The sequence below is a fragment of the Hyperolius riggenbachi genome, chromosome 7 (assembly GCF_040937935.1).
Source record: "Hyperolius riggenbachi isolate aHypRig1 chromosome 7, aHypRig1.pri, whole genome shotgun sequence".
In the NCBI taxonomy this organism is placed as follows: Eukaryota; Metazoa; Chordata; class Amphibia; order Anura; family Hyperoliidae; genus Hyperolius; species Hyperolius riggenbachi.
The window spans coordinates 115,894,417-115,911,282 of NC_090652.1; the positions used below are offsets into that span (position 1 = coordinate 115,894,417).

Consider the following 16,866-nt stretch of genomic DNA (forward strand, 5'->3'; position numbering starts at 1 on the left):
CCTAATTTTCTTCTGAAAAGGTATAAATTGTGAATTACTGGTATTGTTTAAAAGGAAATAAATATGGCAGCCTTCATATCCCTCTCAGGTTAGTTGTCCTTTGAAATGGAGACAAACGTCCAATTAAGCATTAAGGTTGTAAACCCACAGGGAGGGAGGGAAGGTAACTTGGCTGGTGTTTTGCAGAATGGTGATCTGCACCGCTAACACCAGGTGTTATGCTGGGCATACACTGCGCGTTTATGCGCGGGGATCGAGCCGCTGGCTCGATGCCAGCGCGTCTGCACGGGCGCGTCGATCGATTCCCGCTCGTCCCCGCGGGCAGTTCCTTATCAGCCGCTCGTTTCTTCCATTGTCCGCCCGCGGGGATCGAGCACGGAATCGATCCGCCGCGTTGACCGGACAGGTTGAATATTATCAATCGAGCCATCAGCGGCTCGATTGATAACAACTATCGCGCCGTGTATGCCCAGCATTAAATACTGCTACTCTGAACTTGATTGGCGGCTTGAAAGCCCAGCAGGCCCAGTCCACCAATGCATGCTGCCACTCCAGCAGTAGACTAATCCAGGGTCCCAGCAACAGCCACCTGTGAGGAAACAAAAAGCCAGAAGCCAGCCACACTCATGAATAATTAAACATACCGGTCACGTCGGCAAGCCCATGGGTTCCCAATATGTATGATCAATGATATGCAAATACTTCTGAGTTTGTGCAAATTTATGTAAATTTTATGCAAACATATGCAGCTTGAAATTGGACCAATCAGTTTAAACCTGGGTGGGATTTGATTGGTCCATTTTCAAACTGCATATATTTGCACACAAATTTACAGACGTTTGCATAAACTCAGAAATATCTGCATATCATTGATTATCCCTAGTCTCCAATGTTAACTGTTTCTGTTCCTGCCAGAAGATGTGCAGCGTTATAAATAATAAAATCCATAGCAAACAAACAATGAATGTTGTTCTACCCAGAGTTTTGTGGAAGATAAATCCATTTTGAGCTTTGTGAAGTTGGCCCCTCCTACAATCAGCACAAATATGAATATCATTATATTGGTACAAGAGAATAGTGTCCCAACACTCCGGTACCGCTAATGCAGAGGACCGGACTGGTGTGAACAGTATATATAATTTTCTGCAGTGCTGTATGTGAACTTGCAGGGCGTGCTTAAGCCTGGAACATGCACATTAGTCAATTTCAGGAGAAGGGGAGGGAGACTGGCATTAGGGTTGTTAAAACCCTTTCACTTGGGGAGTTGAGATATGGCTATCAGCAGCCAGGTGGGCGCCAGGCTGGAGGATCCCCGCGTTTCACACCTCTGGCTCTTGTTCACTGCAGGATCAGTGTTGGGGGGCGGGCTGCTCAGACGTGACTTAAATGGCTCACGTCATCGCGGCACTTTCGCCATCGTAAAAAAATATAATTTTCACGCGAAATTCACGATTGCGCGCAATAAATCAAGCCCAAGGAACGGTCTCCAAGGCAAGAAACCAGTGGTGTAGGGACCACGGTCACATGTGTGACAGGGCCTGGGGGGGCCCCGCTTGTCCTCACCATGTGCTGCATGGGGGGCAGCGGGCGCACAAGCAGTGGCTGAGAAGGACATCAGATACTCACATTGCCGAGATCCTGCGCTGCATGTACTACTTACTTCCTGTTCCTGTGTTCCATCCCATAGTAACCGCTCCCCCTAGGGGGTGCTGTTACTGTGAGATGGAACGCAGGATCGGGAAGGAATAAGTACATGCGGTGCATGGATCCTATCAATGTAAGTATCTGATGGCCACTGCTTGTGTGCCTGCCGCTACGTTCCCCCTCCGCCTGGCTACCTATTTCTGGCTACCTATACTGGGGGCACCTATTTCTGGTTACCTATACTGGGGGCACCAATTCTTGGCTACCCATAGTGGGGGCACCTATAGCTGGCTACCTATTCTGGGGGCATCAATTTCTGGCGACCTATACTGGATGCACCTGTTCATATGTACGTATACTGGGGGCACCTATTCCTGGCTACCTATACTGGGGGAACATATAGCTGGCTACCTGGACTGGGGAACCTATAGCTGGCTACCTATACTGGGGGGCACTTATTTCTGGCTACCTAATGTATACAGGGGGGTACCTATTCCTGGTTACCTATAGTTGGGCACCTATTTCTGGCTACCTTTACTGATACTGAGGGTACCTATTCCTGGCTACATATAGGATCGAAAGAACTAGTGTGGTTTGAATTATAAAACAACTCATTTTTCTTATGAAAGCTTTATGGTTGTGATTAGGGGTGTGGCTTGTGTCCCTCTTTCTTATCTCAAATAGTTGGGAGGTATGCAGGCGCGGAGCTAGGGGGGGTCGGGGTAGGACAAGTGCTCCGGGGCGCCGGGTCCCTGGGTCCCCAAGGGCGCCCTCCGCCTAGCTGAGCTGCGAGGTTTTTTGTTTTTTTCTTGGGTGCTCTCCCTCCCTCGCTCTCTCTCCATTACTGTCCGGGTGGCTCTTGGCTGGCAGCGGCGGGCGGAACTCGCCTCCGTCTCGCTCCAGCGCCGGCCGGAAGTTCGGGTCCCGCAGCCGCTGCTCTGGTCTGGACCAGACCAGAGCAGTGGCAGATCCATCCGGCGCTGCGACGAAACGAGGTAAGTTCCGCCTGCCGCTGTCAGCCACCCGGACAGTAATGGAGGGGAGAGCGAGGGAGGGAGAGCACCTAAGGTGAGGGAAGGAGGTGGGAGATTGCCCCCCTTCCCTACCGCTGCTCACAGCTCTCCCTCCACTGCGCTGCTCCCCTCCTGCTGGGGAGGGGGACACCTGGCTACCTACTCTGGGCACCTATACCCCTGCCTACATATATTGGGCACATATACCGGGCACATTTACCCCTGCCTTCATATACTGGGCACATATACCCCTAACTACATATACTGGGCACATATACCCCTGGCTACCTACTCTGGGCACATATACCCCTGCCTACATATATTGGGCACATATACCCCTAACTACATATACTGGGCACATATACCCCTGGCTACCTACTCTGGGCACATATACCCCTGCCTACATATACTGGGCACATATACCCCTGCCTACATATACTGGGCACATATACCCCTAACTACATATACTGGGCGCATATACCCCTGGCTACATATACTGGGCGCATATACCCCTGACTACATATACTGGGCGCATATACCCCTGACTATATATACTGGGCACATATACCCCTGACTATATATACTGGGCACATATACCCCTGACTATATATACTGGACACATATTATACCCCTGGCTACATATACTGGACACATATACCCCTGGCTAGATATGCTGGGCACATATACCCCTGACTATATATACTGGGCACATATACCCCTGACTATATATACTGGGCACATATACCCCTGGCTACATATACTGGGCACATATACCCTTGGCTACATATACTGGGCACATATATCCCTGGCTACATATACTGGGCACATATACCCCGGACTATATATACTGGGCACATATTATACCCCTGGCTACATATACTGGGCATATATACCCCTGGCTACATATACTGGGCATATATACCCCTGGCTACATATACTGGGAACATATACCCCTGATTATATATACTGGGCATGTATACCCCTGGCTACATATACTGGGCACATATATCCCTGACTATATAAACTGGGCACATATTATACCCCTGGCTACATATACTGGGCACATATAACCCTGACTACATATACTGGGCACATATACCCCTGGCTACATATACTGGACACATATTATACCCCTGGCTACATATACTGGGCACATATACCCCTGGCTACCTGTTCTGTGGACATCTATTCTTCTGGCCACCTATTCTGGGGACACCTATAGACCTGGGGCTACCTATTTTTGGGGAACCACTGCTGTCAGATTGAGTGTATTTTGGGGAACTGCTGCCAGGTGAGAGGTGTCTACCATATTAAGGGGGCATTCTGCCTATTTATGTGAAATGCTGTCTATTTATGTGCCTCATGACTGCTGAATTTGTCTTGTTGGGGGCCTCATGGTTACTGAATTTGTCTTGTTGGGGGCCTCATGATTTGTTGGGGGCCTCAAGATTGCTGAATTTGTCTTGTTAGGGGCCTCATGATTGCTGAATTTGTCTTGTTGGGGGCCTCCTGATTGCTAAATTTGTCTTGTTGGGGGGCCTCATGATTGCTGAGTTGGTCATGTTGGGGGCCTCATGTTTGCTCATGATTGCGGAATTTGTCTTGATGGGGGGGGGGGGGGGCTCATGATTGCTGAATTTGTCTTGGAACATGCTGGAAGGTACATACTGAGGGAGGGTGGGTGAGCGTGAGCCTGCTAACCTCCATGTACATTTGGCTCCACCCATAACCATGCCCACATTTGGCCACACCCCTTCACCTTAGGGGGCGCATTAATAGTCTTTGTCCCCGGGCGCTGAAAACCCTAGCTACGCCTCTGGAGGTATGTACGAGTGACATGTCAAGGAGCCTTTTCTGGCTGTAGTTTAGCAGATAACACCAGACTTTTGTTCTGTTCTGATGTGTTTGTAGGACATAGACTGAAGGTAGTAACTGTCTGTGATGAAGTACCGGTAATAGTAAATTAATGGATTTACTTGGAAAATGACCAACACTGGTAGATATGACAGGAAACCAATCTAGCGGGAGAGTTATCTGCAAAACAATGTCAGAGTTCACATACCCTGATCATGCAGCAGTATTTAATCATTTTTCCATTCTTAGCTGATAGTCCAAGGAAGTAGGAAGCCTCCACTCTCTCTGTGGGATTTGTTATTAGCTGGGCAGCAGATATTCCAGTTAATACCCTATTAGCAGGTACCATGCAGGCAGGCCCGGCCCTAGACTTTTTGCCGCCTGAGGCAAAATTCAAAAAAATCGCCGCCCCCCCCCCAAGCCGTGTGTGTGTGGGGGGCCGCCCGAGCTGGAGGGGATAGCGGGCAGGAAGGGGGTATTGGGCCTAGCGGCGGGGAGGGGGGTCGGACCCCCCCCCTCCCTCGCCTGGGTCCCCCGTCCTCCGCTCCCCTCCAGCTTTAGAAGTGAGGTCGCTGGCTGCAGCTATATTGTAAGAGGTAACGGGCGGGGATCACTCACCTCTTCCTCGTTCCAGCCCGAGCCTGCGCTCCACTGACGTCCTTCCTGCGGCGTAGCAGGAAGTGACGTCAGTGGAGCGCAGGCTCGGGCTGGAACGAGGAAGAGGTGAGTCCTCCTCGCCCGTTACCTCTTACAATATAGCTGCAGCCAGCGACCTCACTTCTAAAGCTGGAGGGGAGCGGAGGACGGGGGACCCAGGCGAGGGAGGGGGGGGTCCGACCCCCCTCCCCGCCGCTAGGCCCAATACCCCCTTCCTGCCCGCTATCCCCTCCAGCTCGGGCGGCCCCCCACACACACAGACGGGCGGCTGCCGCCCCTCCAGAAGTGCCGCCTGAGGCAAAAGTTTCACCCCGCCTCATGGGCGGGCCGGCCCTGCATGCAGGAAGTCATTTATCTGATAACCAATTAGAGCAATGAATAATGTAACGTTGTCTGTTCCAATTGCATGAAGCACAATCAGCATGTGAAGCCTTTTTTCCTGCTCGTGACAGTTGTATATGAAGAGGTCATGCCACTGACATAGAAGATACACTGTGAACGCTTTCTGAGCGCTTTTCTGACCATCAGTGCTTCAATCTTGTGCTGGCCGGCCCAGTAAATCCTCCAGTTGAGCCCAGTCGCGATATATATATATCGCATGTCCAGCCCAGCCGCACACACAACCCTATTGCGCTCCTGTTGACAGTAGCGCAATAGGGCTGCGCAGGCACGTGCACAGGGGGGTTCTCTGGGTGCCCAGGCACCCCCCTTTTTAAAATCTTAAAAAAGGCCCCTCTCGCCGCGCAAAATAAGCCCCGCCCCGACCGTGCTAAGCCCCGCCCACCCGCGAGAAGCTCCACCCCCACCTGGGACACTTTCAAGTGAAGAGGCCCAGACAGGAATCCTAGTGTGGCATACTGACCTCTCTCTCCACCTAGGACCCATACTGACCTCTACCTCCCCCAGCACCCATAGTGACCTCTCTCTCCACCTAGTACCCAGTGACCACTCCCTCCCCTAGCACTCACAGTGACCTCTACCTAGGACCCATACTGACCTCTCCCTACCCAGTACCCACAGTGACCTCTCCCTCCACCTGGGACCCACAGTGACCTCTCCCTCCACCTGGGACCCACAGTGACCTCTCCCTCCACCTGGGACCCACAGTGACCTCTCCCTCCACCTAGCACCCACAATGACCTCTACCTCCCGAGACCCACAGTGATCTCCCCCAAAGGACCCACAGTGACCTCCCTTTCCTCCAGCACCCATACTGACCTCTCCTTTCCACAGCACCCACAATTACTTCTCCCCCCAGCACCCACAGTGACCTACCCTTCCCCATCAACCACACTGACCTCGACCTCCCCTAGCAGCAACTATGCCATTCATAGCAGTACCCACAGTGATCTCCCACCCCCTGCACCCACAGCAATCCCACCAATATTCAGCACCCACATTACACTCAACCAGTAACCCCCACTATAGCAAGCACCCAGTACTTGCACCAAGCAGGACCCAATACTCACATCCGGCCTCAATATGGCACTTAGTACTTGCATCAAACAGCCACAAGACACCCAATACCTGCACCCCTTCACCCTATAGCTGGCACCCAGTACTCACACCTACATGGCACAGTACTTGCACCCAGCTCTGACATGTCACTCACTACTCACACCTGCACACAGCCTCCACATGGCACCCACTCACATAACCAGTACTAGCACTAGTACCTGCACTCAGAACCCACGTGACACACAACACCCACCCAGAGTTAGCACCCAGTTCAGGCATGGCACCAAGTATTTGCACCTATGTGATACCCAGTACCTGCACCCAATACCCACATGTTTCATCTGCAGTAGTTCCAGTTGCACTAAGCCTCCACTTGGTGCCCAGCACCCACAGCAAGCACTCACATATGACATCCAGTACGTGTGTACCCAAAAGGGACTGAGTACCTGCAATCAACACCTACATGATGGTTGATACACACCCACACAGCCGAATCCACATGACACCCTGTGCCAGCACCCAGAACCCACATGGCACCCAACATCTGCCTTTAGCACCCACATGACAACAAATACCCCACTAGCCAGCACCCATCACCCATATGTCGTCATGTACTCACTCCCAGTACCCACTTGGCACTCAGTATTTGCACCTAAGACCCACATACCGCCATAATCAACAACCACATGGCACAGTACTCACACAGCACCAAGTTCCAAAGCCATTATATGCACCTAGTACCTGTCCATGGCCAGCACCCAAATAGCACCCAGTACCCATCCTTGGTCCGAACCCATATGAGACACAATACTCTCCCATGGCACACATCCAGACCACACATGGCACTCCCTACTCACTCATGTCCAACACTCACATGGCTCCCTGTACCAATTAGCACTCACATGGCACCCACTATTGTTTATCACAATCTGCTACTCATTCAGCACCCAATACTGCATAGCACCCATTGCAAATAAACACCCAATACAAACTGGACCTTGGTACCCAAAGCAGCTTGACACAGACTTTACTTTGGCATCTCGGCACCCACTGCAACTTAGCACAAAGTGAACCTTTGTGTCTTACCATTACTGCATCTGGGCACCCACTGCACCTTGGCACTTACTGCAGTTTTGCATCTACTAATGCTTAGCAACCACTGCATATTGGTAACCACTCCTTTGCCTGAAAAGCTTGGATGCTGATCAAGAGGGACAGAGGTCCCAGTAATGAAAGGTGAGTCTGTGCCTCCACAGTGGGCTCCACTGTGCCCACTCTAACCCACTAACAGTGGGCACCTATCACTGCTGATTTGAGGGTGGTAGCACCAAAAGAGTTGGTTGGAGACACAAAGTCTACCTGATACTGCTATAAAGGTGTGTGTGTGTGGGGGGGGGGGGGGGGGGGGGGGTTAAGACTGCCTTATGCTTTCTGGAGAGGGGGCATTACATACACAATTTAGCACGATTTACGATTTCAAATTTGAGCACCACACCCTTGAGGTTCCTCTGCATGACCCTGCCCCTTCCTGCAGCACCCACACTGACCTCTACTTTTCCCATCAGCCACCCCTTCCCCTCATAGCTGGCACCCAGATCTCACACTCACATGACACCAAGTATTTGCACCCAGGCCTAAAATTGCACCCTGTACTCACACCTGCACACAGCTTCCACATGGCACCCACTATCTGCACCAAGTATCCACTTAACTCGTACCCGCACCCAAAGTACCTGCATTCAAAACCCATGTGATGCCCAAAGCCCACCCATAGTCAGCACCCAGTACAGGCATGGCACCAAGTATTCTCACCCATGTCACACTCGGTACCTGCACCCACATGACATCCAGTACATGCGTCCAGATCTTACATGGCACTAAGTGTTTGCAATCAACACCCGCATGACACTCGATACCCAACCATAGCCAGAACCCACATGACACTCAGTACTTACACCCAGAACCCACATGGCACCCATCATCTGCATTTAGCAGCATGACAATCAATACCCCCCTAGCCAGAAACGATGCGGGGGGGGGGGGGGGCATGCAGGGGAAGGCATTGCCAGGCCCCTTTTTTTAATTTGAGCACCATCCACTTAAGGACCCTCTGCACGGCCCTGGCGAAGGGGGTATTGGGCCTAGCGGCAGGGAGGGGAGTCGGCCCCCCTCCCTCACCTGGGTCCCCCATCTGCGCTCCCCCTCCAGCTTTAAAAAGTTAAGTAGCAGCCGCTACTAGTAAGAGGCAACGGGCGTGGATCACTCACCTCTTCCACGTTCCAGCGTGCGCTCCACTGACGTCACTTCCTACAACACCGTCCACTTACAATACAGTGGGCGGCATTGCAGGAAGTGACGACAGTGGAACGCACAGTGGAACGCGGAAGAGGTGAGTGATCCCCGCCCCGTTGCCTCTTACTAGTAGCGGCTGCTACTTAAATTTTTAATCTGGAGGGGGAGCGCATATCGGGGGACCCAGGCGAGGGAGGGGGTGGTCCGACCCTCCTCCCCGCCGCTTTGCCCAATACCCCCTTCCTGCCTGCTACCCCCTCCAGCTCAGCAGCCCCCCCACCCACGGCTTGAGGAGGGAGGGGGGCGATTTTTTTCTAAGTTTGCCTCAGGCGGCAAAAAGTCTAGGGCCGACCCTGTGCCCTATACATGAGTGATGTATATTACAGCCAGTAATATTGTTTACGTCATTCATTCTAAATATTTACAATGTTTGTACATAGAAACACTGTGTCCTTCACAGCAGCTCTATATTACCTCAGATCACAGTCTGAGGTGACAGGAGCTGCTGTGAGAGAGCATTTTGGTATTGTACACAGAAAGTTTTATAACTTGTACCCCATATCATTCCCCTTAAACTTTTCCTGTCCCCCTCCATAGCTAGTTAGCTAACCTCTCCTCCCACTTTCAAATTTTTTCTCTTTTTTTTCTCTCTATTCCCTCTGTCCGTATACGCCTCTGTATACCCCTCCGTACACCTGCTCTTTACTTTCTATCTAACAAAAAAAAGAAAAAAAAAACAATTAAAAAAAATCCAATCTTTCTAATCCATCTATCTAATCTATCTATTTTTGTCCGCCTATAAAATGGCGAGAAGGCTGTATCCTGCTGAGGAGGCTAGCGCCTATATGCAGCGTAGCAGCTCCAGCGAGGAGGGGTCATCAGGCAGTGAGTGGCTCCCTGTGGAAGACTGAGTCACTGTCAGACACAAGCTCGGAGTCAACAGAGCCGCCAGCTCGCAGGCCTAGGATTGATGGAGAGGAGCAGCATAGGGACACTTTAGACAGTTTGGCTGATGAGGAGCAGCCAGGTCCCAGCACAGCAGGCAATGAGGGCAGTAGCCAGAAGGCAGCCAGGAGGAGGGCATACTCAGGCCAAAGGGCAAGCAGCAGGCAACAGGTACCGTTGGAGATCACCCAAGTCCAGTGATCACCTCCTTGCATGGTGGTGCCAGATATCCCCATATTTACACCATCTAGTGGGGTATTGGTACCCACCCCAAATTTAAAGGCTATAGATTTTTTTGGTCTTCTTATTACTGAGGACTTTCTACAATTTATTGTAGATCAGACCAACCTGTATGCTGCCCAATATATTACTGACAACCCCACTGCCCGATTTTAATACTCAATGGAGGCCCACTAATGTGCCTGAGATAAAAGTTTTTTTAGGCTTGACCTTCAATATGGGCATTTTGAAAAAGCCTCAGCTGCGAGACTACTGGAGTAGGGATCCTGCCATTTCCACTCATCTATTCAGCAACTATGACCAAAGAAAGATATGAATTGCTGCATTTTAATGACAACTCCCAACAACTGCATATGGATGATCCAGCCCATGACCGCCTCTTTAAATTAAGGCCTCTTTTGAGTCACCTTAACGATGTGTTTAGGGAGGTCTATATGCCAGAAAAACATATTGCTGTAGATGAATCCCTCATTCCGTTTCATGGCAGGCTGAGGATAAGACAGTATATTCCCAATAAACGGGCACGGTATGGGGTCAAGTTATACAAACTCTGTGAGAGTAAGACAGGCTACACCTATACCTTCAGAGTGTACGAAGGCAAAGATAGTCAGCTGGAGCCTGAGGGGTGCCCACCTTACATGGGTAGCAATGGAAAAATAGTGCTTGACCTACTTAACCCCTTACTAAACAAAGGCTGGACTTGCTGAGGATGCTGTATGTGACTCTCATTTTAAGTCAGTGTATTGGCATCCCCCTGTAATATGTATGGTATTCATCTGCCCCACAGTCTTTCTGATTAGTGCTTCCCCTTTAACTAGTGGCTCTTTGTACTTACCCCCTGCAGTTATTGCTGCTCTGCTGTTTGTAATCACTACCCTTGTAACACGCATCCATCAGATAAGGCAAGTAAGAGACTATGCCAATCAAGAAAGGATCCCTCTGCACCTCCACCTCTGGCCGCCCACTACTCAGCTCTGTAACTGTTGCTGGTAAATGGTATTCAGCCTGCTCCGCTTCCATGGCTAGCTTGTATTATATTCTTGTAGTTTATTCCTGCAGGCATCCAGTTTCAACTGTTGTCGATGGTAATCAGCCCACTCTCCTTCGGTGTCTGGCTTGGTCCTTATTCCTGCAGTGTATTCCTGCGGGCACCCATCAGATAACACATGCGAGGAGCCGGGCCAATCAGGAAGGATCTCGCCACACCTCCGCCATTCACGGCCACCCGCTGCCCTGCTCTGCTTTGTAAAGGGCCCTGATGGTCTTGCTGGTGGGACAACGCTCTGTTATTGGCCCCAATAACAGAGCGTTGTCCCACCAGCGAGACCATCAGCGCCTATTACAAAGCAGGGCAGCGGGCGGCCGTGTTTGGCGGAGGTGTGGCGAGATCCTTCCTGATTGGCTCGGCTCCTCGCATGTGTTATCTGTGCCCGCAGGAATACACTGCAGCTTTTAGGTCTCCAGCACGTTCTTCCGAACTCTGCTCTCCTGCTGCAGCGAAACCAGCCCGTTTGTGAACTCCTCCAGGCGGATGAGCAACATGGCGATCCATGATTTACTGGAGGAGGAGGAAGCTGAGGATGAGGTGCACACAGCAGCTGAGGTGCTCCTTCCAGCACCATCAGTGTCATCTTAGTGCGGTGGTGGTAATGTGCAAGTCCCGCTTAGTGTCCAGGAGGTCGCCAATGCCCGACAGTGGCAAGCAGGTTACCGGAGGTAAGGAATCCATGCCAGAAGCTTCGGTATGGTGATTCTACTCCATGCAATGCTAGGTCACGCCTCCAAGCACCGGAAATCTTAATTTCTTTCACCCGTTAGAGCGTGCCGACTTGCTGCAGGGATTTGCGATGTGGGGGAAATCTGGCGCCCACCCGAATATTGTATCATTCGGTCCATAAGACGCAGGGACTTTTTCACCCCACTTTTGGGGGAGAAAAAGTGCGTCTTATGGTCATAAAAATACGGTATATCTGAGTAGGCCTGGGTCTCTAGTTTTCTGAATGGTGACATTTATGGCTTTCCTTGACTGTTCAGATGCTTCATTGGCTTTGCTAAGAAAGAATGACTGTATTACTTTTGATGCAAAAAATGGCTTTGAAAAATCAATTGGTGCTGCTCGTGGTTAACAGTCTGCTGTGTGCCCAAAATACGATCTGATCATGTATGTAGGGTATCATTTTAACCGTGACAAGTGAGAGAATAGAATTTGGGGTCTTTGAGAGCTTAGATCTATGTCATGTGATTTTTTTTTCTGTGCCAAAGTGAAAAAAACTGTAAAGAAATACCATTTTCAAAGTTATGGTGCAATTTCAGCAAAACCGCATAAGTCCAAATGTTACAAAATATGTATATCTGAGTAGGCCTGGGTCTCTAGTTTTCTGAATGGTGACATTTATGGCTTTCCTTGACTGTTCAGATGCTTCATTGGCTTTGCTAAGAAAGAATGACTGTATTACTTTTGATGCAAAAAATTGCTTTGACAAAATCAATTGGTGCTGCTCATGGTTAACAGTCTGCTGTGTGCCCAAAATACGATCTGATCATGTACGTAGGGTATCATTTTTACCGTGACAAGTGAGAGAATATAATTTGGTGTGTTGGAGAGCTGAAGGCCTAGGTCATGTGAATTCTTTTTACTGACAAACTGAGTTAAAAGCAATAACATTTTTATTTTCATATTTTCTGTACCAAAGTAAAAAGCTTGTAAAAAAAAAAAAAAGTTACATAATTTAAAATAGAATACAAACATAGTTACCTTGTGGACTGAGCTTTTTAAATATGTATGTCATGAGAGTATATTGCTGGGGGGGGGGGGGGGGGGGTTTGCAAATAAGGGCTTGCAATCATTGCTAGGGTAAAATGAGAAAACAAAAAACAACATAGAAAAAAATACACCTTTACTTCCAAATGATATATTATCCCCAAACATTGCACTAGGGATATAATTTAAATGTTGGGATTACCAGGACAAATAGGCAAATTAAATGTGTGTGTTGTATCTAGAATAGCATTGTTTATTTTAAAACTATAGGGGATTGGAGAAAAAATTTATTTTTTTCATTTTTTTCCCTAATTTTTCCCTTTAAAATGCATAGAAAATAATGTAATAACTGAAAACAAATACCACCTCCAAAAAGCTTAATTGGTAGCAAAAAAAACAAGATATGGATCATTTGGATGTGATGAGTAGTGATAAGGTTATTAGTGAATGAATGGGAGGAGTGCTGAAATGTGAAAATAGCTGGGATGCATAAGGTGAAAAAACACTGAAGGCTGAAGTGGTTAAGTTAAGGTGAGATCCAGTGGCGTAGCAATGGGGATAGCAGTCATAGCGTTGCTACGGGGCCCCGCGGCAGCCCTAAGTCACAAGGGGCCCGCAGCTGCCTGAGAGTACTTTATATTTTTTATTTTTTTTTTATTTTTTTATTATACTGCCGTGCCGTGCCCCCGCCCCCCTCCCTCACCTCGGCGCCCCCCCCCCCCTCCTTTATGAGCGGCGGGAGGTGCGGCATATTCATTAGACTCTGGCAGGGTAATCAGGCGCTAGAGGTCCAGCTGCCTCCGGGCTACTGTCTCCTCTGTATGCCGCGCGCACTGCTTCCTGGTTTATTGCGCGCGGCATACAGAGGAGACACCGTAGCCTGGAGGCAGCTGAACCTCTAGCGGCTGATTACCCCGCCGGAGCCTGCTGAATATGCCGCACCTCCCGCCGCCGCTCGTAAAAGGAGGGGGGACCCCGGACCCCAGGTGAGGCAGGGGGGGATAGGAGTCGGGCCCCTACCCCACTATCCACCCACCCGCCTAATTAGCCACCCACGCAGCTGTCTAATTACCCACCCAGCTGCCTAACCCACCCAGCTGCCTAATTACCCACCCACCCAGCTGCCTAATTACCAGCACTCACCCACCCAGCTGCCTAATTACCCACCCACCCGCCTAATTACCCACCAACCCAGCTGCCTAATTACCCACCCACCCAGCTGCCTAATTACCAGCACCCACCCACCCGCCTAATTACCCACCCAGCTGCCTAATTACCCACTCACCCAGTTACCTAATTACCCACCCACACAGCTGCCTAATTACCCACCCACCCAGCTGCCTAATTACCAGCACAAAGCCCACCCACCCAGCTGCCTAATTACCCACCCAGCTGCCTAATTACCCACCAACCCAGTTGCCTAATTACCCTCCAACCCAGCTGCCTAATTACCCACCAACCCAGCTGCCTAATTACCCACCCACCCAGCTGCCTAATTACCAGCACAAAGCCCACCCACCCAGCTGCCTAATTACCCACCCAGCCACCAGCTGCCTAATTATCCACCCACCCACCCACCCAGCTGCCTAATTATCCACCCACCCACCTGCCTAATCACCCACCCACCCACCCATCCAGCTGCCTAACCACCCACCCACCTACCCACCCATCCAGCTGCCTAACCGCCCACCCAGCCACCCACCCTGCTGCCTAACCGACCCACCCACCCTGCTGCCTAACTGACCCACCCAGCCCTAACCGACCACCCAGCTGCCTAACTGCCCACCCACCCACCCAGCTGCCTAACTGCCCACCCACCCAGCCAGCTGCCTAACTGCCCACCCAGCCAGCTGCCTAACTGCCCACCCACCCAGCTGCCTAACCGGAGCCGTCTAACCGCCCACCCAGCTGCCTAACCGAGGCTACCTAACTGCCCACCCTCCCACCCAGCTACCTAACTGCCCACCCAGCTACCTAACTGCCCACCCTTCCACCCAACTACCTAACTGCCTACACTGCCACCCAGCGACCTATCTGACTACTCTGCCACCCAGCTACCTAATTGCCTACCCTGTCACACAGCTACCTAACTGCCTACCCTGCCACCCAGCTACCTATCTGCCTACCCTTCTACCTAACTGCCTACCCATCTACCTATCTGCCTACCCTGCCACCTAGCTTCCTATCTGCCTACCCTGCCACCTAGCTACCTATCTGCCTACCTGGCTACCTAACTGCCTACCCTCCGACCCAGCTACCTAACTGCCTACCCAGTGCAGTGCCTGCACCGCAAATAGCGTGCCAGCCTGCCCAACCACCCTCCCTCCAGGTAATTGTTATCCCACTATAGACCTGGCTACATATACTGCATTTTGTGGGGAAATCTGTCGACAATCTGATTGCATTATGTTGGTGAAATTTTGCCACAATCTGATTGCATTTTGTCGGGAAATCTGGCGATAATCTGATTGCATTTTATGTGGAAATCTGCAGACAATCTGGTTGCATTTTGTAGGAAAATCTGCCGACAATCTGGTTGCATTTTTTGGGGGAAATCTGATGCCAATCTGGTTGCATTTTTTTGGGAAATCTGCTGCCAATTTGGTTGCATTTTTTGGGGGAAATTTGCCGCCAATCTGGTTGCAATTTGTGGGTAAATCTGCCAACAATCTGGTTGCATTTTGTGGGGAAATCTGCCGACAATCTGGTTGCATATTGTGTGGAAATCTGCCGACAATCTGGTTGCGTTTTGTGGGGAAATCTGCCAACAATCTGGTTGCATATTGTGTGGAAATCTGCCGACAATCTGGTTGCGTTTTGTGGGGAAATCAGATTTCCCCACAAAATATTTGGGTGGGAGGTCCGAGGTCTGTGGGGTTGGAAGGTCGGGGTTGGGGGGAGGGGCCCATAATTTTTTTTTGCTATGGGGCCCAGTCATTTCTAGCTACGCCCCGGGTGAGATCTCTAAAGTTAACTCTTCAATCCTTAAAATAACTCCAGAATTCTAAAGTTAAAGACAGGGGCCCATATGCAATTCACTTTTTCACCTGAGTTATCTCCTAGGAGATGATTTTCATCTTCTATTTAACCTAACTTTTCAGCATTTTACAATTGAAAAAGTACCCAAAAGTTGGTGAAAAAGTACTATCAAATTTATTTTGAGTATTTTCTTGCTTGCTGGTGACTTAAAAGGCATTTTATGACAAGTTGTGAAAATATCACCTGGGAGAAAACTCAGGAGAAAAAGTGAATTGCATATGGCCCAGGGGCCCATATGCAATTCACTTTTTCTCCTGAGTTTTCTCCAAGGTGATATTTTTTTACCTTTTCAATAAAATGCATTTCAAGCCACCAGAAAGCAAGGAAATACTCAGAATAATCTTTATTATACTTTTTTAGCTACTTTTTGGTACTTTTCTGCTGAAAAGTGCTGAAAAGTTATTTTAAATAGAAGATGAAAAATTATCTCCTAGAGAAAACTTAAGTGGAAGAGTGATTTGCATATGGGCCAGGCTGTTAATTAACTGCATGTAAAAATAAGGACAGAGGAGGTAACTTAAGGTGCCCATACACTCGTCAGATTGGCAGCAGATAGATAAGAAATGCATCTGATGATCTATCTGATGCGTTTTTAGAACATTTTTTACCAGGATAGAATTCCAATAGATTTCAGTTTGAAATCTATTGAAATTCGATCTGATGGCATTTTTTTGCCATCAGATTTCCATTAAGGCCAATGCAAACTGATAAGCAATCTCATCAGATCGACCTAAATTTTCCACCCTGCAAGTTCGATGGAAATCCATCGAAATCGATCGAAATCGTCCGTCGATCAGTCGATTGGCCAACCGATTTGCAATCGATCGATCGATCGATCGGGATCGATCGGTCAGCCAGAAAATCGGCTGAGTGTATGGGCTGCTTTAAGGACTGAAGTGATAAGATAACTCTCTCACTGTGAAAACTTATCTCTACACCTTAATAAGGCAAGATCAGTGTGTG

At 49.6% G+C, this 16,866-nt stretch overlaps 1 protein-coding gene across 1 annotated transcript in view; it reads left to right on the plus strand.

Moving 5' to 3' along the window:
• OTOA (otoancorin) overlaps positions 1-16,866 on the plus strand; it is a 253,400-nt gene that overhangs the window by 202,267 nt on the left and 34,267 nt on the right. The window lies entirely within an intron of this gene.